The 25,171-nt window shown below is 42.5% G+C and overlaps 1 protein-coding gene and 1 pseudogene across 10 annotated transcripts in view; both read right to left on the bottom strand.

Annotated features, from left to right (window-relative positions):
* LOC135917133 (uncharacterized) overlaps positions 1-25,171 on the bottom strand; it is a 94,530-nt gene that overhangs the window by 20,533 nt on the left and 48,826 nt on the right. For 7 of the 10 annotated variants that reach the window (XR_011508064.1, XR_011508063.1, XR_011508062.1 and 4 more), the window contains 3 exons: positions 15,552-15,640; positions 7,057-7,416; positions 4,381-4,522 (listed from right to left, as the gene is read on the bottom strand). The gene's annotated coding sequence lies outside the window, so the exon portion shown is untranslated. Of the gene's footprint in view, positions 1-4,380; positions 4,523-7,056; positions 7,417-7,441; positions 9,470-14,819; positions 15,042-15,551; positions 15,641-17,593; positions 17,712-25,171 lie in introns of those variants that run through there. The other 3 variants (XR_011508070.1, XR_011508069.1, XR_011508071.1) reach the window with 3 other exon arrangements.
* Positions 1,287-2,768, bottom strand: LOC139049303 (uncharacterized; annotated as a pseudogene).

Genomic DNA, 25,171 nt, shown 5'->3' with positions numbered 1-25,171 from the left:
AGTAGCCCATTAGTGATCCAAGGATTATGCGGAAATTTAAATTTCTTTTTGCACTTAACAGTGACAGTGTTAGCATGAACAGTTTTTAAAAGTAAAGAGGAAAATAACTGAAGCGCTTCTTCTGGATTTAGTTTGGTAGCTATAACTGTCCGGTCAATTTTCTCAATTGCATCAACAAAATTTATAATATCAAGACGAGACGTAAGATAACAAGGATCTGACCTAGGAGGGTTAGATTTGAATGTGACGAATACAGGGTAATGATCTGATATGTCTATGTCAATTACACCAGACTCTGGTGAAGGCGAAATATTAGTGAGGGCATGGCCGAAGAGGGAGCTGCTTCCTTGAGTGGAAATCCTGGTGGCCGAAATTATTAATTGCTCAAGCCCAAAGCCAGAAAAACAGTCCGAATAAGCGCATACAGTACTATTGTCGACATCGAGAAAGTTAATATTTATATCATCTACAATTTGGACAGGCTTGCTTTCACTAGTAATTGTTCGAAGAACTAAGCTAAGATGACGAAGGAAATCAGGTATGTAAGAAGGTGCAGAGTAATGTTCCAGAAAGAAGATGGGAAGTGTTATCAGAGCATATTGGTTTATTCAAACGTTATGACTTCCTGCGCAACAACAGCCCTCATGTAAAACCCCCCTCCAGGGGCATTTGAAGAATAAAAAAACAACTGAAAGTTGTGTTGTGAAAAAAAAAATCAAATAAGTATCCCAAATATGTCGTATACATCATTGCAAGATCGTGGGAGGCTAACAGTCATCAGTCTCATAGCTGGGCCCTTCCTTAACTGCCATGAGTGATGGGCATATTTTGGGTAATAGTAATTGAATTCTGACTAGTTTTCACTTTATGGTCTAACATACTTGAAGGGTCTTTTTAAGCAGCCCTTGTTAAGGCAAACTCAAAGGAATCAGTTTAGGATCAAAACCTAAAAAGATTTGTAAAAAGGTGACAACATACCCTAACTGATGCTGTCAAAGTGTCATTCAGTACATAGCTACACTGATCAAACATCACATGCACATCGATTTAACTTGCTAGCGTTAAGTTTCATACGCCATTTGTTAGACTAGAGTGACACATTGTAGAAATTCCTGTGAAGCTTATATGGATCATCAAGGTTTGTGATCTTTCGGTATATTTTACACAATTATCTGCAAACAGAATAATTGATTATGATGTTACACATTAGGGAAATTATTGTGATCGTGTGATCGCTTAGCAGCTCGTCGTTTTTTTTTTCGGGCTTGTTTTTTGTCCGCCGTTGACTAGCGCTTGGCGTTCTTCAAGCCTCTTCGGTACCTGCTTTGGCAAGCTACTGTGGTGTAGTAGCCAGTATCGACACCAGCCTGCCTGAAGATGTCCACCGTGCCACTATTTCCATTGTTGAAGTGACATACAATCGTATAGTTCGAACCAAAGACTGCGCAGGCCTATACATAGACATCTTTAGGGAGGCGCTGCCAGAGCATCCCATTGAAGCAATTATTCGCATTCTGTGTTTTTTCTTGGAGACATTTCGTTGAAAGTTCATCAGAAGAGAGGTTTGCATACAGAGGTTTCACTTTGTTCAGGATGTCACTGGAAAAACCTGAACTGTGCTTATAGCGTTCTGTGCCCAGAGCTCTCACTCGGTTGTAGGCACACCAAATTTTCACACCGATAGGACACAAGCCATGTCTAGGAGTTCCATCGGTCAAATTACAGTGAAGGACTTGCTAATGTGGCCTGCTTCATAGCTTGTAGGTTCCCCAGATTTCCTCTGATTGCGACAACGTAACAAGTTTGCGATCTATCGGTCATAACATCCGTGAAATTCCCTTTACCTCCAAGTCCACGTACTGTCTGTTTCAGGTTCCTCAGTCGGCATCCGACACGCTTTTCCACATGCCCAATGAATTCAAGTTTGCGCACAGTGCAAGTTCCGCACATATGTTTGACAGCCGCATGGCTTTTCGAGTAGTCGTCTCCATAAAGATCAATGTTCTCACGCGTCGTTTCGGACCGCTTGAACACACGCTACCCTTCTGCCGCCTCCATGCTACCAGCGCTGCCTGTCTGGTTGGCTTGGTAGTCAGTGTGGTTCACCTTCCATTCTTCGAACTCAATGCTTGTGGAACACTTCTTCATATTTCCACATGCCTTGCACTTTTTGGACATTACTTCCTCGTCAATCACCTTTCCTGTGTCCGCTGATATAAGAGACACGCAACAATTCAAAGAGTGCCCACGCTTTAGCCAAGTGCCGTCGCCCGATACGCCACACTCGTTACTGCCGACAACCTGGCGCCCTTCTGCAGGAGCATCCATCACTGACTTTCACGCGATAATTTTCGCAGCATCACAGAGCTTGTAAGAAACCTTGTCATAGGCGGAATGACAAAGTGGCAGTGGCATATTCATAACCTTCGAAAATGTCAGTGCGCCAGTACGTCCTTTCCCCAACTGGCGCATAGCGTAGACAAGCGGAACGTTGTTTTCAGCTGCACTTGCTTTTTATTTGATGAGAAAATCAAATGTTAGTGGGCACATGCACTACATACCACGGTGTATACAAAACATACCCCTTGGCGTGAACGCTCCTCAAGCTTCAGTGAAATGTTTTTGCATTCCGAGAATGCCAGCGATGCCAAAACTGAGGAAAGAATTTTGGCATCTATAATCCTGTGCCCCTGCAACACACCTTCTGGTGGCACTTCACAGTCTTCCTGCAACTGGCCCAGTTTCACTTCACTTGCGGAAACAGCCATATTCACGTCACACTTCGCCGAGTAGTTCGTCGAGTACTGATTGCCGCAGAACTGGCGTTTCGCCCTTTGCTTCGCTCGGAACTTAGCCGTGACTTGCTATATTGTGTAGGAAAACAATCTAGGACAATGAAGTGACGAAACAATAACTTTAAAGGGCGGTACAACGCGTCGCCGCAGTGTAAATACGATGTCAGGTCATGCGCCCCCGCTTGACAATTTGTTCAATTTGAATAAAGAAATGATTGCGATCACCATTGCTCAATTCTATCAACCTTTAATATACGTCGCCATAAACTTATCTAAATGTATGCTGCATATTCGAGCACAAACATAAGTTTGGTTTAATGATTGAAATGTAGGTTTCATATTTACAAAATGTCAGTCTGAGTTTCAGAGAGGTCTGCCAGTACTTGTATAAACATCATAACTTTTGAACAGAAACAGATAAAAGCATAATTTTTGCAGCAGCACAATTCTGAATGTCTGTAGGTTGTTAAAATTTTAAAAAAATTATTTCACTATTTTTGAACAAAAACATCGTTTTCACGGTTGGCGACATACCTTAACGGTCACAAATACCTTAGCCTTCCCATAAATAATGATCTGTCATGGGATATGCATGCTAATACTAATCACATGTTAGGATATCTTCATCGTAGTTTTTCTACTGTTCCGACGTCTATAAAACGAACACTCTACAAAATCCTACTTTGTTCAAAACTACAATACACATCTGCCATAGAAACTTGTGTGTACATGCAGTGGTGTTATGAAAAAAAAAACTTGGCTAGCCCAAGAATACCACCACGTTAACATTCAGTGGCGTCCAAAAGGAAGGAACGACGCAGCAAGTGAAATGTAGGGGTGAGGGTTCACATGTTAGCATAGAGCACTCTAAGAATCACAGATGCCTGTGGAGTGTTCCTTTTGTTCTTTAAGTTACTGCAACTTCTGTGAGGTCAAGGAGACTGTCAGTACACCTCCACCTGCTTTTATGATGCTCGTATGGTAAGCTCCACTGACCTACGAGTTCTGCGAACTGCATTTTATTGCACTCTTTTTTAAAAACTGTTTTTATAGAAAGTTCATGGGTGTATGAAAAAATAAAAGATAAATGACAAAAATATGTGACATCAACATCAAAGAAGGGCAAGAAGAATCCAACCAGCGCAAGTGATCTTTTTCTTATATGTGAATAGCTTCTCTGGCCCTTTTACCCGTATTTGCGGTGGTCGGTTGCTTATGGCCGGTGGCCAAACCTTTGCCGCCAAAAGGTGCCGATGCAAAGGCCATATGCTGTCACACGACAGTTGTGATGCTCAACCTAACTAGTACAGCTCTGTGAGGCGTGCACTGCACCGTGACCGCTCGGAGTGTCCGAACACTTCAATGCTTCGGTGGAGTGCTCATGAATGACTGCACTCATCAACTTCTAATTAAAGCAAATACCTCGCTAGAATCACTCGGCTATTCGCCCCCATTGACAATCACTATTGTTGTGCGCACACTTATTTTTTTCTCTTATGAAATTTAATATTTTGAGGAAGTCTAAGGAAGTGTTTGCAAACGGGAAGCTATGAAAAGAGAAATAGAAATATTCGCATTCACTTACCACTCATAAGAACAAATCCATAGAAAATGTATTCACTAAAATACAAAGCGATTATCTTCTTTAGCGATCCAGTTAGTAGTAGAATATCGCCGAACCAGTCGCTGACCCTGATGAGTCTATCGCGTGTAGTTCTGAGGACCCCCTGTAACAGAAAACAGCAGGTAAATTTTGTCAATGAGTCAGTGTCTCATTACAAAACTATAATGTTTGTTGACAGCTTGTATTTGTACATATATATATGCCGGGTGTCCGAACTACCATGTACCAAGATTTAAAAAATATGCAAATGCCACATAGCTGGACAGAACCAAAGTAATGTCGGCCGTCGCTTGGAGATACTCATATTAATTTCTTGCATTCCGCCTAATTACATATTTAGAGTTCGCATATTAACCAACTTGTCAAATATTATAGTTAGATTAAATGTGTCAATGAGGAAATTGTAGAGCAACATGAACTTCTGATACAGCTTTCTGTTGCTCACTAGGTGCTACATGAAAGTTTTTCCAAGTGTGAAAGAAGCCCGCAAATACACGCAAAAATGGCGCGTGACTGGCTGCTCGAGCAAGCGGTTGGCTTGCTCGAGCAGCCGACGTATCCGACGTGATGATTCCACATTATTTTCCGCGTTATATCCACTCCTAAATACTTACATGAACTTGTCGTTTCTAAAGCAACATTATTCAGGTAGTACACAGGCAGGTTATCTTAAGACCGGGAATCTCTCATGAATTTATACTTGCTAATGTTGAGTTCCATTCACCACAATCGGCACCGATTGCTGCCGTTACTATGGTCGCCTTGGAGCAGGGTGATGTCGTATTCGTTAGTTATTTCTCTGAAGACTATACATTTATCTCCGAATAAGTGAACGTCATAAGTTATTGCTGAAGGTAAGTCATTAAGATGGATAAGGAATAACAGAGGTCAAAGAACGGAGCCTTGTTGCACACCAGGCTGGACGTCGCTATGTGGTCAGTTATGACCATTAGCTGTCATAGCTGCCACGAACTGGGAATGGTATCTTTGTTAGAACATTATGATCAAGGTTTAATTTGCTTAGTTTATAAAGTGTATGGCACATTTTGTCAAAGGCTTTTGAAAAATCTAAACATATGCAATCGGCAAAAGAGAAACGGTCAAGTATTTGGTGTTGTGTTTGAGTAAACGTTAATACTTGCGATTCGTATGAGAATGATTTTTGATATCCGTGTTGTGATGGCGAAAAATAAATTAGACAGAAGAAAATCTGCAAGGTTATTAAAGATATGTTCTAGTAGTTTGCAGCAGGTACTGTTTAATGATAATTTGTAGGCGATGTTTTGCTGGCGGATTTGGGCAAAGGAATATTTTTTTCTGTTTTCATTCTGACAGAACAGTATATGTGTTTAGCGATTGTTGGAATATTTCAGTTAATATAATGAAATTGTAAGAGCAGGTGTTTGTCAGAAATTTAGCACTGATGATACCAAAGCCGGGCGACAAATGTATCTTCAATGAATCTATTAGTCAAATAACACTCGAAACTTTAACGGTCACTGGAGACAGTTAAAAAGTAAGTCACTCAAGACAGGTAGTTCAATATCAGTAGTGCACAGGAAATTTTTAACAAAGGTATTATTCAGGAAAGTTGCGCATAGGTTTTTGGGCACAGGGTTCCCAGGGCAATTGTTAAGAGCGATAGAATCATCAGAAAGCGGATGTATGACGCGCCAGAATTTTTTTACGTTAGTTGTCAACGTAGATGGTAGTGTGGTTGCTAAGCATATTTCTTTAGCGAATTTGAGTGTGGCTACATAAGCGTTAGATGCTAATGTGTAGGCCTTTGAACATGAGCCTGTGGGAGAGTGCGTTGCAGAATGATAGTCTTTTTTTTTTGTTGGATAGCCGCTTTAAATGATTGTTGCACCAAGGCGCGCGCGGGTCGCAAGTTATAGTACGGGTATGGATGTGCTTATTGATTAAGGGATTTGCCTCTGTCGAAAATATATTCCGGTTTGATTGCACAGTAAGATGTTCAATGTCGCTCAATAATATGTCAAGAACTAGACTCGCCTCCCTATTTATTGCTTCAAAGTTAGCTCTCCTATAGTTTGTAATGACTTTTTACTATTTGGAAGTTTCGGAAATGGAGTATTAAGATAAATATTTTGTATTAGATGGTCACTAATACTGGATAAGTAATGGATAAAAGAGGCTTAATCTGGACGGTTGGATAAGATCAAATCGAGAGCGTTTACGGAATTGGATGTGATTCTTGTGCCTTGTGTAGCTAATCGAGTTCAAGAAAATGTAGTACAAATATCCTAGAATTCTTCTGGATCAGAAAAGGATACTAAGTTAGGTAGATTGTTGTTCCAAACTATATTAGGAAAATTAGAGTCACCAAATAAGAAAAGAGGTTCAGAAAGCTTTGTCATAATAGAAGCGAGTTACATCATGGCATGTAGAGTGTCCGTCGTGCACGCCTCTGCCTCCACTTTGAGAACTAGCCCAGTTGCAAGTGCATAATCGTAAAATACACAAAAAATAAGAAAAGCATGCTTGTTAACTTAACATGCTTCATGATATTACGATTACCAATCGTTTTGGTCCGCATGGCAATATTTTTTCCTCACACATATGCCCTAATCCATCAGAAAATTATGCACAGAAGCGTACAATGAAAACACGCACCGTCGGACCACTGTTGCTTTGGAGCATCAGGCCGTGCTGCTTGTGTTGCTTGTATGATGAAAACAGAAGATATTCGCATAGCAACAATGCGTGCAGCAGTAGGTACTCTTCAGCATTGAAATACGGGAGGCCCGCCAGGCATACATCCGCGATAAATGCAAATCGCAAATAAAAAACTTCTGAAAGAAACGCTGGCCTGTTGCCTATGTCTATATTTCTTGCTTCTTCCACAAGTAAATTGCACACCCGTTGGAGGGTGAACGCCTTGATGAAGCTCACAACAATCAGGACCACTGTCCAGCCTTCCCAGCTATGCCCCCAGCTGAGGCATGCGGAAATCGTGGGAAGAGGTCCCGTCACCTGGGTACGAGAACCAAGGAAAACGTAAATAGCAAAGGAATTAAGACACTTATTAAGTACAAAACCATCGCAAAATATTGGTGTAAAGAACTATTTCAATGCGGCAGGTGTGAACAATGCGCCAAAAAGTAAGGGAGTGCAGAAAAAAAACACCATCACCATCGTGCTATTATCACGTAATATACAAAGTTAAGGTAATAATGAAAGTATTGTATCCCTCTGCAAATCCGACCAAGTGTTGTAAAACAATACTAACACAACAGTACTCTTCTCATTTTCAGGTTGAAGATTGTATTAACACAGCAAGCTGGGCGAGTGGGTGATTGAACATATTCCTAAGCGTGGACAGCGCAATACAGACAAAGGACAAATGGAAGTGCACGATACGAGTGCAGACTAACAACTAGTTTATTTTTTCACACAAGTGATTAAATATACAGAGAATGCGATCATGTGAAGTACCGTGTACAAGTGGTGAAAAAGTGTCAGCCTATCTTGTCATTCAAAAACACCGTTTCCTTAGTATGCTGTAAGATAGAAGTCTGACTAATGCATGCGGTTTAGTTGACATGCATGAAGTCGGTTCCATAATTTCGTGGTTGATTTGATTTCTATTTTTATAATATTTCAGTTTTTTTTTCGAACAAGATTTGCATGGGCAATTTCAACAATACGTGCCCAGATTCGAGCCTGTTGCATTCCTGGCCGCACCTTGGTGTTCTTTAAGGTGGATGTTAAAGGGAAGCTGAAATGTTTTCCAGAAAAAATGAGTGAACATGTGTACATAATGGTTTTAAACCCTCCGAATTCGAATATCGTATTGAAATTGAGCGACAGAAAGCGCAAATATATTTTATTTCGACGAAAAGTGCAGCAGCGGACACGCCCAGCTCGCGCGTCTCGTTTCCGCCTGTGATTGGTCGGGCGACCCGTGACGTCAACTTTAGCGACCGACCGCTGCCGCTCCACATGAAGCGCGGTGCCAGGTAGTTTGGTGCCGTAATGGAAAATTAAGAGGTAATAGAAAATTTAGAGAGACTGCGTTTTTCTGAAGAGTTCGGCGTTGCTCCCTACACGTACGAGCCGATTGCAAAGAGCCGGCCTCTCGAAGAAGCAAACAATGCTGGTGCGAGCAGTGCTTTCTACGAGAACGAAAGCGAAGTCTTGGGATCTCCTCGTGTTGGAAATGCTCTTTGGTGAGTATGTTTTTTGCAAAGCGATCTAGTGATCTCGCCGATCTTTCGCTGATCTAGTGAGCTCGTTTCCGGTCAAACAACTCCAGTGTTGTGTTCCTGCATGCCTCCTCGTGGAACGTAAGCGGGGATGCGATTGTCGGCATTTGTGCGCTGTCCAAAGCTGTCGGCAACCTACAAAGACGGTTCAAACGCGTGAGAAGCTTCCCGGTTCATGCAGTACGTGTAGTGACCTTCATCTGTGCGCCATCCGCACACTACTCGTAACCGAAGTCGTAAAGGCGGCGAATTCTGTCGGCTACGTGAGACGGTCGGTTTCTCGCTCTGCGCGAGAGACGGGGGGAGCGTAGCGTCCTGGCGTGCGCCGGCTTTCCAGCACATGGAAACTCTACATTTGCACTGCGTTAAGGTAGCTGCGTGCAGGCTGTTTTACAACACACTTGCAAATAGAAAATTCGCGGCGCTTTGCGACGAAACCTGCGTCGAGGGCGGGAAATAAACATGCACCTTCCGTTCAGCGTGCTAACATGAAGGAGCTCGCAGTAAATCAAAATCCAGGTTTGGGCGAGTTCGTGTATTCATAAGGCCTTCCAACACCAGTTATCATCAGTCAGTCCGCACTCGTGCCGTCTTTGTTTTCGTTGCTCCGATCTTTTCGCGCTGCGTTTAGAAAGCCTGCTAGTAGAAATTCTCGTGATAATCGTCGTCACGGAAGTGGTTGGAGCATAGCAGTGTTGTTCTTGAGGGCTTGAAATTCTTTCGCTTTACAGCAGCCTCCCACTTCCTTAAAAGCTTCTTGTCTTGTGGGAAGCAATGGAAGACAACATCGTCGCGGCCGCTGGTGTTCGTGCAACCGTAGGCTGCACAGAAAGACGGCATGATCGGCCCACCACATCAGTTGATGCTGCGCACGTTGACCACCACTTTACATACACACAGACGCACCAACAAAGAAATGCAGGGTTGATCGCAGCAGATTACGACGACACGCACGCAGAAACAAGCACGGTCAGGCACGGTCGCGCAGGCTGCGAAGGAGCAAAACACTAAAGTTGACGTCACAACACCGCGGTTTCAAGTCTCCGCTCGCATCGTCAGCGTCAGCAGCAGCGCGCGGCATTCGACGGGGGGCGGAACTACATCGCAATTTCAACCGACGATTACGTCGCTTCTATTGGAAAAAAAAACAAATTTGACCTACATGTTTTATAAGGTTCCCGCATCCGTATATGAGCGTCTTATTGAATTCGACAGACTCTTCAGCTTCCCTTTAGGGCAATGTCCCGTCTGCCCAAAGTGCTTTTTCCCACATGAAAGTGGAATAACGTAGACCACTCCCACAGAGCATGCCACTAGCTGCCCCATGTGTTTGACGCGGGGCAGCTTGGACGCCTGTTTTCGTCTATTGGCGCGATAGGAAATCTTAATTAACGAGTTTTTAGCTGAAAAGACAACTTGGCACCATATTTCATGGCTGTCCTTTTTTTAACGCATGCCCAATCTCATGTACATAAGGGATGATTGCAAACTTTTTGCCGTTTCAATCTGTTTCTGGGGTGCTTCCACTCTGTCTATGTTCTTCACGATCCCTTCACATATTGATACGACAATAGATATTGAAAAACTGACCTTTTCTAGATGATTAGTCTGCTTCAAAAAGCTCAGATTGGCGATTTGATGGCATTCATTAGCATTGCCTCTTTTCACTAGTTTTGAGTGCGCCGGCGCGTTGTTTAGAATTGGTTTTCTTGTCCTGAGCTACTACTCCCAACAAACACATTGTGCGGTTAATATTGCCTGTAAATCTAAAAATTAAATTTCATTACTAATCGGCAGTTCATGAGTAAATCTGAGACTCATTCCTTCCTTATCAAATGCTGCGAGAATAACGCCAATATCTTTCGAACTTGTTTTGGAGTGGATAACTGCTAAGTAGTCGTCAACAATCCTGAAGCACTTAATCATTGTTCATGACAAGGTGCTCTCAAGTTCCCGGTCAACACTGCCGAGAAAGATCTTGCCAAGAATTGGTGCGACATGAGAGCCAATGCAGGCCTCCTGCTTCTGAATCCTAACTTCGTTATCCCACATAATGCACATGGAATTTAAATAAAAAACCAAGAGTTCGAGAAATAACTGAACCGGGACGTCACCCTCATTCCTGAGCTTAAACTCATTGTTATCCATAATGCATCTTTGATTGTCGTCATCAGCTGATTTCCAGAAAGGCAATAATATAAATCTGTGACGTGAGTGCTATAGGCTGCGCATGCCGAATACACCCCTTCTAGAAAAAAAAAAAACTTCTGAGTTTTTTACTTTGAATCGGTCTTCTACCTGGAGCCCTGTTAAGGTTTTCTGGATATAACCAGAAACTACGTGTTGCCAAGTGTTTCTCTAAGACACAATTGTGTGTAAAGGTTGCTCAGGTTTATGCTTTTTTATCCTAAAGAAAACCTCAAGGTTCAACCCCTGACTTTTGTTCACTGTGCTACATAGACGCTTCAGGTTCATAAAACCGCAAACAGACTTGAGGCAGTCCCGCAGTATCTTGGCCTGGCTCATTCCATCAGGCCGCAAGATCTTACAAATTTTCTGGTTTGACCAAAAGTGGGGCAGAAAATTCCGCGCAGAGGCACAACTTATTCTGGACACGTGTCATGGCTAAGATTGCAAGACGTGCAAGACGTCCAAGATGCCAAGAGGTGCAAGGGTTGCGTCTTGGCCTTTCACCAGGGCACGTGTCCAGAAGAAGTTATGGCTCCGTACGGAATTTTTTGCCGCACGGTTGGCCACACGAGAAGGATCTGCAAGATCTTGCAGTGCGAATGAATGAGCCAAGCCAGGATGCTGCGAGACTGCGTCAAGTCTGTTTGCGGATTCATGAAAGGAAGACAACGAGAGTGCCCTCGATACCACGAGTTGTCTAGGACAAGCCAGTATTAGCCGGAATTAGTCTGTAGCAACGTCCGGCGCAACCTATCCCCAAGGAGAAGAAACCGAAGCTCATGACCAAAGTGCTGAACCTGACCGATATTGTCGTTTTAGATAAGTACATGAACATTCTTAAATTAGGCCAAAAGTTATGCCTAGAACCTTGCCTACATCCAGTCAACAAGATAGCCACCGTTAGATCAATGTCCAGGCATGCAGAAGTAAATGTCAAATTCAGGTGCATTTCTCAGTGGTTTTACTTGTTCGCCAAATCTCAAGGAAACCGGAGTGGCAGAGTGCAAAAGATCCAACCCCTTGTGCAATTTTTAAGACATAACGAAGTGAAAGTATTGACCGCTGATAAAGAATGGTACTTCGTCCTCCTAACCGAAGGACGGCTTTCTGTAAGAGCGTCAACCGCTTTAACAAAAAACGTGCAGAAGGCACACACTAAACCTAAGAAGTCTAAGATCAAGCGAAGAAATTTTTGCTGGAGTTGAACCTTGAGCGTCTATGTAGTACAGTAAAGAAATGTCAGGAGTTGAAGTTTGAGGTTTTCTTTTTGATAGAAACGCATAAAAGTGAGCATGCTTCGTGGACCATTCTGTCTGAGAGAAACACTTTGGAAGACGTAGTCTCTTGTTTTCTTCACAAAACCTTAACAGGCATTCAAGTAGAAGACCCATTCAGAGCAAAAAACTCAGAAGCCGTTCGGTTTTTTCCAAGAAGAGGTGTATCCGCCAATTTCAGCCTTCAGTGTTGACATCACAGATTTACCTTATCCACTTCCTAGAAATCAGTTGGTGATGACGGAGATCGCATTATGGATAACGATGAGCTAGTTTACTACTGCGGAAATTTTTTTATTACACCTACGCAGGTGAAATGCACTATCGCATTCAATACGAATTGCGATGCGGCATAGACTAGTCAGTAATTCTAATAAAACAAGAAGTGCCACTTCCCTTATTACCACGGTGCAAATAGTGCCGTTGCGGTATGGCACTATTAGCAACGCTTTCATCGGTCTTTTTTTTTTGTATGTGTTGGCTCACAACGTATGATGGCAGCGGCTTCACAGAAAAAAAAGATATGAAAAAAAAACGGTTGCTAGCGTTGCAATTCGCATTGAGCTCGACAGTGTGCTGCAAAATGTGCACGCAAGTGCACCCATTCCATATTTAGGCAAGGTCGCTTGAGGAATTAGGTTACTCCAACCACGCGCAGGCGTCTGATTACTGCAAATCATGCCAGAACAGATAACGTATTCCGTGCTGCAGCGCTCGGACAAGGGTCCTCATAAGTTACAAAAACTTGGAGTAACCGAAACAATCAAGCGATAGCAGTCGCAAAAGACACTGCGCTGAACAAGCGAGCATCACTATGCTGAACTACGCGCCTTTCTCAGTGACGTTTCTCATAGCGCTTACGCGGCAGCGACTGCTAGGTATTTAGTGCAAGAACAGCTTCACTGTGTTTGCCAATACCATTTCGCTATCGATAGAATAACAACTTTCTTTGTTGTGCTTATATACAATTGTGAGGTAGCGACTGCCAAGTATTTCATGCTAGAGCTGCTTGACTGATTGTGCCAATATCGATTTCCTATAAAAAATTACCAACATTCTTTGTTGTGCTTCCATAAAATTGCGTGGTAGTGACTGCTGAGTATTTCGTGCAAGAGCACCTTGACTGAGTCTGCGAATATCATTTCCCTATCGACAGAATAACTACACATATTGCATCGAGGTTACGCGGATCATCTACTTTAGAGACACACGAAACACAATTTATTTATTCAGCTGGTTCACTTTCCATTATATCTCGCCAGCATTTTTAATCAGACTAAAAGTTGCCCCCTGAAGATGTTCACATGGCGTTCCCATGTGCTTCCGATCCAGCATTCCGGCTGCCGTCGCATACATTACGCTAACTGTTGGTGTGTATAATGTTCTAGCGTCCCTGAACTAATGGTGTAATGAATCGACACTGCTACTCGCTTACACATATATCATGGCGAAATCCTATGGTTGAGACACCGCAAGAAAAAACACGTGTTTTGTTGCCTGCACATCGCTCTTTCCCACACGGTAAAATATAGTCCTCAACAAAACAACACAAAAGAGTATCGTTCCGCGTTTATAGCTTCCGAGATCACCACTGTGAAACAAGGCGCGTCAAACCTCACATGAATCTCAAAGGCCATACAATATGCAGAGTAGTTGCAGTTTATTCTGTCAGGTAGCAGCATATGATAGAGAGCGTCTTTGAGGTCCTCTTTATCTGTAGCTACATACTTTAGGAAAATCGGTTTTACCAATCACATGCGTCACGTATAATGCCCACCAGTGTTCTCAATTTTGCCCTCTAAGACTGATGTAGTGACTTTTGGTCTTTGCTTTTTAGTTTTTTGCCTTCTTTCCCAACATAATCAGTTGTAAATTCGACGGTGGCGAAAACATGATTTTTCATCACTTTTCGATACTTTTCATTAAAACAAAATTGACCACCTCAATAAAGAACTCGTAACCAACAGTCACCAGATTGAAATTTTCTTTAAATGTCACAACCATGAGCCAATTTGGGGCAGCGGTTGTCGAGAAAAGCCAATTCTCCTTTTACATGTATTTTGATAGGAGCACCCGAGCTAAAGCTTCCTTTACTTAAATTTGGTTTGAATATCAGAAGGAATTCATTTCTTGCCAACTTTGGCCGTATCTTTCTCAGAAATATGCGTATTAATATTTTGAAATTATTTTAGCACACTCCGTAGTCACAGGTGAAAAGAAAGATAAATTATGGTAGCTGTAGAAATACCGCAATTTATACAAAAAATTATGAAAACAAAATTTTTATTGCTTTTTACTGGGCCGAAAAATTACACGGCACATTTTAAAAGGCATTGAATTATGACGTCATAGGAAAGAAGGTTGCCAATACAATGTGCTAAAAACAAATTAGCTGTTGGACCTAGATTCAGACCTGAATAAAAAAAACTTACCTCCAGCCAACATTTGCACCTATGCAGAAATTTGAGAGCGCTCAGGTGATCGAAACATTTTCTTCTACGAAAATGCTTCAGTGAAAGCTTATTCACACAATAGCCACGTAACCCAATTTTTTAAAAGAAAATATATGAGTATCACTTTTAGGTCTGGGGCGTTTCTCGTGGAATAACCCCTGTGTACAGATTCATTCCCGGCCCCTACGTGCAACACTGCCGTGAAGGAACGCTAAGAAAAGAAAGACACAGTCACGCTCATTTCTATGTGCGCTTGTTGCGACCATTAGCTGACGCGATCGAGAATTACCGCCACCTTGCATTCTATGCCAGCCCTACATATCGCAAGCAAAACTATTGCCTTCGCATTTAGGTATGCTTGAATGAACGCTCCGGCTGGCATTTCTATATCCAGCAGCCCCGTGACCACAATGTCTCACAGCAGAGGACTGATGGGCGAACCCTGTAGGCTGACTGGCGCAGAAGAAGAACTGCACCTGCACAACGCAGGAAGGAGCCTGAGCAGAAAATACCAATCTACACAGCAGTCAGATTGGATGGCATGCCGATGAGGCTAATCAATGAAGCGGCCATTAAAAGCGAAGCCAGCGCAAAGCGATGTATACATGGGGTAACACGGTCGGGTATTTTTGGGGTGATTCTGGAGGCGAATGTGATTGGTTATGTCCATCGGCAGGGCAATATCTCTCCGTTATAACGCGGTGTTAAATACATGGACCTCTATGGGTTCTTTAAAAGTAATTTTATTTATTTCGTTATATCCATTATTTCATCATCCTCTTCTGTGATAATGAGGTTCTAGTTCACTTCACGCGATTTATTAAACAATTTGAAAACAGCTGTAAAGCTGATTAGCTATTAGAAACAAAGTGCACCACACTGGACTACAACTAAGTTGGCATATACTTAGCATATGGTCATGTTTTGCATTGTGCTTATACTAATTAATTATTCATTTCCACAAGTATAAATCTGAAGTTACTTACTTATATATAAAAGTAGACCATTGTTGTCAGATAAAACACGGAGTGGACTGCCGCAACCACCACTTCAAAGGAAACAAACAGGCAGTGAGCTGAAAGAAAAGAAGAAAAAATGGAGCATTGTGTTTAAAAAAAAAGCAGCATCTCATTCAAGCTTCATTGCCTTGCAATGCTGCTGAAAGCAGGCTCTACCCCAAGAACAAATATCGCAATTCTGTAAACTGGACCCCGTAAACATTCAAAGCGGGCAAATTTTATTTATTTATTTATTTATTTATTTATTTATTTATTTATTATTTATTTATTTAAAAATAATTCATTTATTTATTTAGTATATACTGCAGACCAGATCGGTCCAAGCAGGAGAGGGTACACACATTTGTTACTAAGCACTATGCCTTAGGATCATCAACGATGGTGAAGGTACAATTTACATCCAGAAAATATAATATCAAAACTAAACAAGGTTACAAAGGAAATACAATTTGTGAGAGTACGTGCCCCAAATACAGGTACATAGACAAAAAAGCACACTATGCACAGTTATAAAGTAATCATAATTTCTAACCATATATATATAGATACCTATATACAGGCTCTCAAGAAGTTGAAGAAAGGAGAGGTGAGTCATGAGGCAGGGAATTCCAGTCGGATATTGTTTTAGGGAAAAATGAATGTTTGAACAAATTTGTGCGGGCAAATATTGGCTTGATGGTATGACTATGTTTATGTCATTTATGACATTTATATTCTATGCGAATATTTTAGATTATTTACAGGGGTTTGGAATGGTTCTACTCGAATCTTAGTGGTTTATTTGAAAGCCATGTATAATATATCAACTGTGTCCGAATGGAAATTGACCCTGGCAGCCTTTTAACAGCTCAACAATTCAACAAGGCTAATTCTTGGGCTAGTTGGTACTGTTTACTCATGATGGCCAAGCCTCTAGCACAATTAATAAACAGGAACCTGACAGAGACACAGGGCGGTGCTATCTTGTGTCTATTTCACGTCCCTGTTTTCTTTAATTGCGCGAAAGGCTTTGTCATTATGAGTGCCAGATAATGTTTGGAATATAATTGGCTTAAGCCAGATTAGAAGAACTGGTGAGATTTATACAGCGCTGACTAACGGCCATGTCCTCTGCTCTAGAGGTCCCCAAATAAGAAGCAATACGGTGTGGGATTCATAGTCCATAAGGACGTAGCAGTCAGCATTGATGAATTCTACAGCGTTAATGAGAGGGTAGCAGTAGTCCTTATCGAACTTAATAAGAGATATCGATCAAAGGTAGTACAAGCCTACGTTCCGACATACAGTCACGATGACGATAAAGTAGATCAGTTTTATGAAGATGTTGAATTTGCGATGAGAAATGTACAAACACAGTATGCTGTAGTAATGCGCCACTTCGATGCAAGAGTGGGGAACAAGCAGACTAGTGAACAAGCAACAGGCAGCTACGGCGTCGATTCTAGGAACGCTAGAGCATAGGTGCTGGTAGAATTCGCAGAAAGGAATAAGCTGCGAATAATGAACACCTTTTTCGGGAAGCGTAGCAACAGAGAGTGGACCTGGGAAAGCCCTGATAGTAAACAGGAAATGAAATTGATTTCGTACTTTCTGCCGATCCCAGCATAGTGCAGGATGTAGATGTGATAGGTAGGATAAAGTGCAGTGATCATAGCCTAGTGAGGGCTACGATTCACCTCAATTTGAACAGAGAAAGAGTAAAGTAGGTCAAGAAAAACACGTCAACTAAGAGGAAGTAAAGGTAAAAGCAAACAAATTCAGGCTGGTACTTGCAAACAAATGTGCAGCCTTAGAACTGAGAGATGAAGGTGACATGGAGGTAATGAATGAAACTGTAACTAGGCTGGCTTCAGAGTGTTACGTATTCGTATTGCGTTTTAGGTATTGGGAACAGACGACCAACGCAGCGCCAGGAAGACAATCACCTTTATTCGTTCGGCGACGGGCTTTTTGAGCGCTAAGCAGCCAATCAGGGAGTGGCAAACGTAAGGATGATATCGTGGCAAGCGGGGCAATCTTATCTGGCGAATGCGACCAGCACCGCGAATGTTACAAGAGGCAGCAATTGAAGTAGGAGGCAAGGCACGAAGGCAACCAGTAGGCAAGCCCTCCCATGTAACAAAGGACCTAGTAAAGAAATGACAAAAAGTAAAGGTGTTGAACCCAAGAGATAACATAGAATTCGCGGAACTCTCAATACTGCTCAACAAAGCGAAAATAAGTGATATTCGAAATTATAACGTGAGAAAGACTGAAGAAGCTGTAAAAAATGGATGCAGCCGGAAATTAGAGCAAAGGAAGTTTGGCATAGGACAAACCAAGATGTATGCACTGAAAGATAAACAGGGTAATATCATCAGCTATCTTTAAGATATAGTAAATACAGCGCTAGAATTCTATACTGACTTGTACATCACCCAGAGGCGTCAGGATACCTCAATTACAAACAGTAATGAATAGAATACAGAAGCTTCTCCTATAACTAGCGATGAGCTCAGAAAGGCCTTGCAAGACATCAAACGAGAAAGAACGGCAGGAGAAGATGGACTAACAGTCAATTTAGTCAAAGAGAGAGGAGACATAATGGCTGAAAAACTGGTGGCTCTCAATATGAAGTGTCTATAGACTGCAAAGGTCCCAGGTGACTGGAAGCATGCAAACACTACACTAATCCACAAAAGGGAGACGTTAAAGAATAGAAAAATTAGAGGCTCATTAGCTTACTCCCAGCATTATATATAATATTCATCAAGATAATCTACAATAGACTAAGGGCAACATTGAACTTTAGTTAACCAAGGAACAGGCAGGTTTAAGGAAGGGATACTCTTTAATGGATAACATCCATGTCATCAATCAGGTATTCGCTGGGCAGGTTATGTAATGCACAGGACACATAGACGTTGGACAATTAGGGTTACGGAATGGGTACCAAGAGAAAGAGAGGTGGAGTAGAGAACCGCAGAAGACTAGGCGGGGCGATGAAGTTGGGAAATTCGTGGGCGCTACTTGGAATCGGTTGGCGCAGGAGAGGTAATTTGAGATCACTTTGACAGGGCTTCGTCCTGCCGTGGATATCAAATAAGCTGATGATGATGATGATTGTATGGTATGCAATATACAGAATTGTGATATTTTTTCGTAACATATTGCAGAGCTGTAAACTGCATAAAATGCGTAAATTCCTGCGTAAATTCCTGCATAAAATTTTGACGGCCTCAATCACCAATTCACTAAAACAATGCCTAGATTATAATTTTTGTTTTACATGCAAAAAACGTCATCAAATTTAGTGCAGCTATTGCCGAGAAAACAATTTCTCCTTTACAATGTATTTAGAAAGGAGTCCCCGAGCTAACGCCTTCCTTTAAACACACACACATGAATCTACTTTGCAGAAGTAAAGTAACGGATGTGAACACAGCGGATAATGTCAAGTTTTTTTTTTAAGTTTAGGAGCTTGAGGATTGTCCAAGTGTAAAAAAAAAAGATGTGTGGGAAGTTGGTTACGTTATATATACATATATATATATATATATATATATATATATATATATACATATATATATATATATATATATATATATATATATATGTATATATATATATATAGAGAGAGAGAGAGAGAGAGAGAGAGAGATGTAGGCACGAAAGCACACTGGCTCCGTTGGTATAGCATAAAAGAAAATAAACACCACATTCTTGTACCATGACTGGTAGGCCAGCGTTGGTCAAGTTGACTCTGGCATCATTCTGACAAAGGGAGGTCTTCCAGCGGAAACTGCTGACAGTAAAAAAGCAGGTGTTTTCTCGTGCATCTCATTTCTTCTGTGCTATATACAGGCTGTTTCCGAGAAAATTTTAAAAATTTTTACACTTTGCCTGTCGCAGATAGCCCAATTCTATTTTGTGAGCTGGTCTACTCAAACTGGACATTACTTGCAAAAAGCTTATATGCATAAATGACTAATTAACAAAGATTATCTAAATATGTTTTAACTAATTAACTTATGGCCCATATTGAAATTTGCAAATTCAAGCCGTGGAGTTCACAAGGCAGATCCAGTTGGAATGAATTCTCATGATGACACCAGTCTCGAGATATTCCCAAACTTTGCGGAGAAACGCATCAGCGTGCCAGTAACTTCCCTCACAAAAAGTCATTTTGTGCATTGAAGCACAAAAGTTTTGGAACACCAATGCGTTTATCCGCAATGTTTGGTGAATTATTGCCTCGAAGCTGGTGTGAACCACTTTTAACTTAAATATGGGTTTTTACATGCTAAAACAATGATCTGGTTATGAGGCACGCCATAGTGGGGGACTCCAGAAATTTGGACCACCTGAGGTTCTCTAACGTGCACCTAACTCTAAGAAGACGGGTGTTTTTGCATTTCGGCCCCATCGAAATGCGGCCACCGTAGACGGGATTCGATGACACCACCTGATGCTTAGCTGCCTAGCACGATAGCTACTAAGCAACCACGGCGGGTGTGCTAGCCGGAGAACTCGTTCCAAGTGGACTTGCCTTGTGAACTCCAGGGCTAGAATTTGTAAATTGCAATATGGGCCATAACGTGATTAGTTAAAATGTTCATTAGCAGATTTTTCTTAATTAGTTGATTGAGGACTTTAATTCTTTTGTGTGCAAGTAGTGTCCGCCGCATTGAGTAGACCACCTTGTGAACAATAATTACTTATTTATATGATTAATTAATTACAATGCCCTCAAGGCCTTCAGCCGCGTTGCAGATGGGGTGGGTAAAAAAACAAACAAAAGAGTACAGCAAAAAGCAAAAATCACAATGGAGATGCGTGTTAAATGATATGCATTGTGATGGCTGTTTTGAAGGATGGCGTGTCTTCAATGCAGGCAATAAGAGGCGGAGGGTAGCTCCACTCTGCGCTAGTCTTAGGTGAGAAAGAATTAAAACCACGCTTGCTGGTTTAAAATGAGTGCATTTTACCCGTACTGACATGAGGGACGGAGACTTGGAGACTGACAAAGAAGGTCGTAAACAAGGACCGTGCAAGGGGCGATGGAACAAAGAATGTTAGGCGCAACGTTGAGATACAGAAAGAGAGCGGTTTGGATTAGAGAGCAAACGGGTATAGCCGATATTCTGACTGACCTCAAGAGAAAAAAATGGAGCTGGGCAGGTCATGTAATGCGCCAGTTAGGTAATGGTTGGAGCATTAGGGTTACAGAATGGATGCCAAGAGAAGGGAAACGCAGTCGAGAACGGCAGAAGACAAGGCGAAGCGATGGAATTAGGAAATTCGCGGGCGCTAGTTGAAATCGGTTGGCGCAGGACAGGGTTAAGAAGATGCCTTCGTCCTGCAGTGGACATAAAACAGGCTGCTGTTGCTGGTGATGATTACAAAAGTAACTTCAAATTGGATAGAGCCTCAGAGAAGTTTCTGCGCATAAAACCAAGGGGGCGGTTCACATTGTTTGTGGCATATTCGATGTGCACGCGCCAGGATGGGCTGTTAATAATGTGAACACCAAGATATGTATAAGATAAAACACTCTCTAGTGGGACTCGATTAATCTTGTAATCGAATATTTTGGACGGATCAGTGTGACGTGGGATGGACATAAGTTTAGACTTAGACGGTTTAAGAACCATACACCGTCGCTCACACCAATTATATGCGTTGTCAAGATCGCAGTGAAGGGCTCAACTATCCTTAGGGTTAGGAAAAAAAGAACCCAGTCGTCAGCAAAAAGCTTAAGGGAAGAGTTCATTCCGATCGGAAGATCATTATTATATATTAGAAAGAGTAGGGGCCCAAAACAGAACCTTAGAGAACAGCAGATGTGACGGCACGTGTTGATGATAACGAGTCTTTAGCTGATAAAAACTGAGAGCGGTTAGTCAACAAACATTCAATCCTTTTGAAAAGATTAGGGTCAATATTCAGGAAACTAATTTTAAGATGGAGTAATTGATGTGACACCTTATCGAAAACCTTAGCAAAGTCTAGAAAGATACAGTTGGTTACCAAACCACTATATAAAGCCGATGCTAAGACATTAGTGAAAGAGTTGAGTCACGCAAGAAAAATTCTTTCGAAGGCATTGCTGACTAGAACTAAATAACCAGTTGCGTTCAAGAAAAGAAACGTGATTAGAGTATACAATGTGCTCTAGAAGTTCAGAGGGAATGCTTGTTAATGAAATAGGCCTGTAGTTAAGAAGAATTTGGATTACCTTGTTTCAAGTGTGTAACCACCCTTGCTACCTTTCAATCAGCTGGCATTGTGGAGTGTTCAACGGATTGAGTGAAAAGGTGCGCTAACTATACACAGTAGAGTCTTTCAAAAACGCTAGACGATAACTTCAGGCCCTGTATGAACTTCACAACACCTGTGAAATCGATGACAATGGGGCCCATGGGCAAAGATTATTCTGTCTGCTACAGGCAGCCTTCACAATATTTTCAAAGTGTACGCTGAGGCATATATATGTGCATGTGTATATATATATATATATATATATATATATATATATATATATATATATATATATATATATATATATATTTTAACTTCACCATTGTAAACAAGTCAGGCAGAAAACATGAAGATGCTGACACGCTATCACGAGCACCTGTTGAATCCCAGAATCCTGACGAGGAAGACGACAGCGCCTTCCTGAGCGCCCTCAGAGGGCCGGATATGCTCAATAAACAGCGATCGGACGCTGAGGTAAGACCCACCATCGATCACTTAGAAAGCGGCATCGCGTCCATTCCTCGCCCTATTTCGCGACAGTTGTCGTCATTTTGCCTAAGAGAGGGCATCGTATACAAAAAGACACAGGTGCCGGCGACAAACCACATCTTCTCGTAGTGCCTCAAGCCCTTCGCGATGACATCCTATTAGCTTGCCACGACGAGCCGACATCTCCTCACTTTGGACTCTGAACAGCGTGCGACAACTGTATTACTGACCTAGACTGACTGCTTGCATCAAACGCTACATGAAAGGATGCTGTGAATGCCAGCGCCGCAAGTCACCACCCTTCAAGCCTGCAGGCCTTCGATAACCCTTTGACCCTCTGCGTACGCCATTTGATCAAGTTGGAAGGGACCTTATTGGACCATTTTCCTCGTCTGCCTCCGGCAATAATTGGATCGTTGTCGTAACTGATTACTTGACGCGTTACGCTGAGATGAAGGCACTACCGCGCCGGACAGCATGTGAAGTTGCCGAGTTTTTTATGCATCACATTGTGCTTCGACATGGCGCACCGTCATTCATCATCACTGACCGAGGTACGGCATTTACGGCGAAGCTTCTGGACAACATCTTCAAGTTGAGTTACACGAGTCATCGAAAGGCCACTGCATACCACCCTGAGGCTAACCGCTTAACAGAAACACTAAACAAAACACTGGCAGACGTCATCTCTATGTACGTGGAGGTGCAGCACAAATCGTAGGACGAAATCCGGCCGTACGTAACATTTGCGTACAACACTGCCCCGCAGGAAACTACACGATTCACGCCGTTTCGCCTTGTTTATGGTCGAAATGTTCAAAATATGCTAGAGGCCATGATTCCGTATGAAGACATCGATCAGATCGACCAGTTAGCTCTTGAAGTCGAGGAGTACATTCAGCAGACCGAGGAATCACGTTAACTGGCCCGTGTGCGCATAAGACAGCAGCAGTGTATAGATGCAGTAAGGCACAATCTCCACCATCGACAAGTTACCTATGAGCGTGGTGACCTAGGTTGGGTTTGCACTCCCATTAGACGACGAGACCTCAGCGAGAAACTCTTGAGCAAGTACTTCGGACCATACACAGTACTAAAGCGTTTAAGCGACGCGAACTATGAAGTGATTCCAGAAGGAGACCGGCCATCGCCCAAGCGCTGATTACCACGCGCAGAGATTGTACATGTTGTCCACCTCAAGCCGTATGTTACACGGTGATGTTAATATAATGTACTGGTGAAGCAAACTTTATTTTTTTTTTGCTGTAGTTCCGTCGTCCTTCAAAGAACTGCGTAGCATTTTTTTTTGTTCACGGCCACAGAACCCATTTTTTTGCCTCATGTGCATGTCCGTATGTGTGCTAGTGTGTTTCTTGCTTTTTGTCTTACCCGATTTTTGCATTTTCCGTGTACGTCTTGCGTTTGGGCATCGAGTCGACACTTCATTGGGAGGAGAAAGAATGCCACCTGGTCTTTTGAGCCAGCAAACGGTCGGCATTGCGTGCCCAGCAAAAAAGGCGAAAAAGACGACAAAGATAAAAGAGATCCTGAGCCAGCTGTAGAACCGTCCCTTGGTTTCTGGCTGCTGGTACTGTTGCTTGCTCTTGCCTTAGCGTGGGACAATATATACACCCAAATGTGCTGTCTTGGATTAAGCTTTTCCCCAATCGAGCTAAATATGCCACAGCCAATAACTATTCATCTGCTCTGTCATGAGTTGCATCCGGAGTGCCATGCGGATATGAAACAGCCCTCATGTGAATCCCCCCTCCAGGGCATTGGAGGAATAAATAAAAAAAAGAACTGAAAATGATGTTTTGAAAACAAAAAAGACAAATAAGTATTCCAAATATGTCATATACATCACTGCAAGATCGTGGGAGGCTAAATGTCCCTAGTCCCGTAGCTGGACCCTTCCTTAACTGCCATGAGTTCACCGTGTGATCGTTCAGCAGCTCGTCGTTTTTTTTTTTCGGGCATGTTTTTTGTCCGACGTTGACTGGCGCTTGGCGTTCTTCAAGCGTCTTCGGTCCCTGCTGTGGCAAGCTACTGTGGTGTAGTAGCCAGGATCGACACCAGCCAGCCTGAAGATGTCCAGCGTGCCACTATTTCCATTGTTGAAGTGACATATACCATCGTAAAGTTCGAACCAAAGAGTGCGCAGGCCTACATAGAGATCTTCAGGGAGACGCTGACAGAGCATCCCATTGAAGCATTTATTCGCATTCTGCGTTTTTTCGTGGAGACATTTCGTCGAAAGTTCATCAGAACAGAGGTCGGCATACAGAGGTTTCATTTTGTTCAGGACGTCACTGGAAAAACCTGCCCTGTGCTTATACCGTTCTGTGCCCATAGCTCTCACTCGGTTGTAGGCACACCAACTTTTCACACCCATAGGACACAGGCCACGTCTAGGAGTTCCATCGGTCAAACTGCAGTGAAAGAAACTTGCTCATGTGGCCTTCTTCATAGCTTGTAGGTTCCCCAGATTTCCTCTGATTGCGACAACGTAATAAGTTTGCAATCTATCGGTCATAACATCCGTCAAATTCCCTTTGCCTCCAAGTCCACGTACGGTCTTTTTCAGTTTCATCAGTCGGCATCCGACACGCTTTTGCGCGTGCCCAATGCATTCACTTTGCGCGCAGTGCCAGTTCCGCACATATGTTTGAGAGCCGCATGGCTTTTCGAGTCGTCATCTCCATAAATATCAATGTTCTCACGCCTCCATGCTACCAGCGCTGCCTGTCTGGTTGGCTTGGTAATCAGTGTGGTTCGCCTCCCATTCTTCGAACTCCATGCTTGTGGAACACTTCTTCATATTTCCACATGCCTTGCACTTTTTGGACATTACTTCC

Source organism: Dermacentor albipictus, chromosome 8, assembly GCF_038994185.2.
Source record: "Dermacentor albipictus isolate Rhodes 1998 colony chromosome 8, USDA_Dalb.pri_finalv2, whole genome shotgun sequence".
NCBI classification, from domain to species: Eukaryota; Metazoa; Arthropoda; class Arachnida; order Ixodida; family Ixodidae; genus Dermacentor; species Dermacentor albipictus.
The sequence above is the reverse complement of the archived record's forward strand: the minus strand, read 5'-3'. Positions and strand labels throughout refer to the sequence as shown.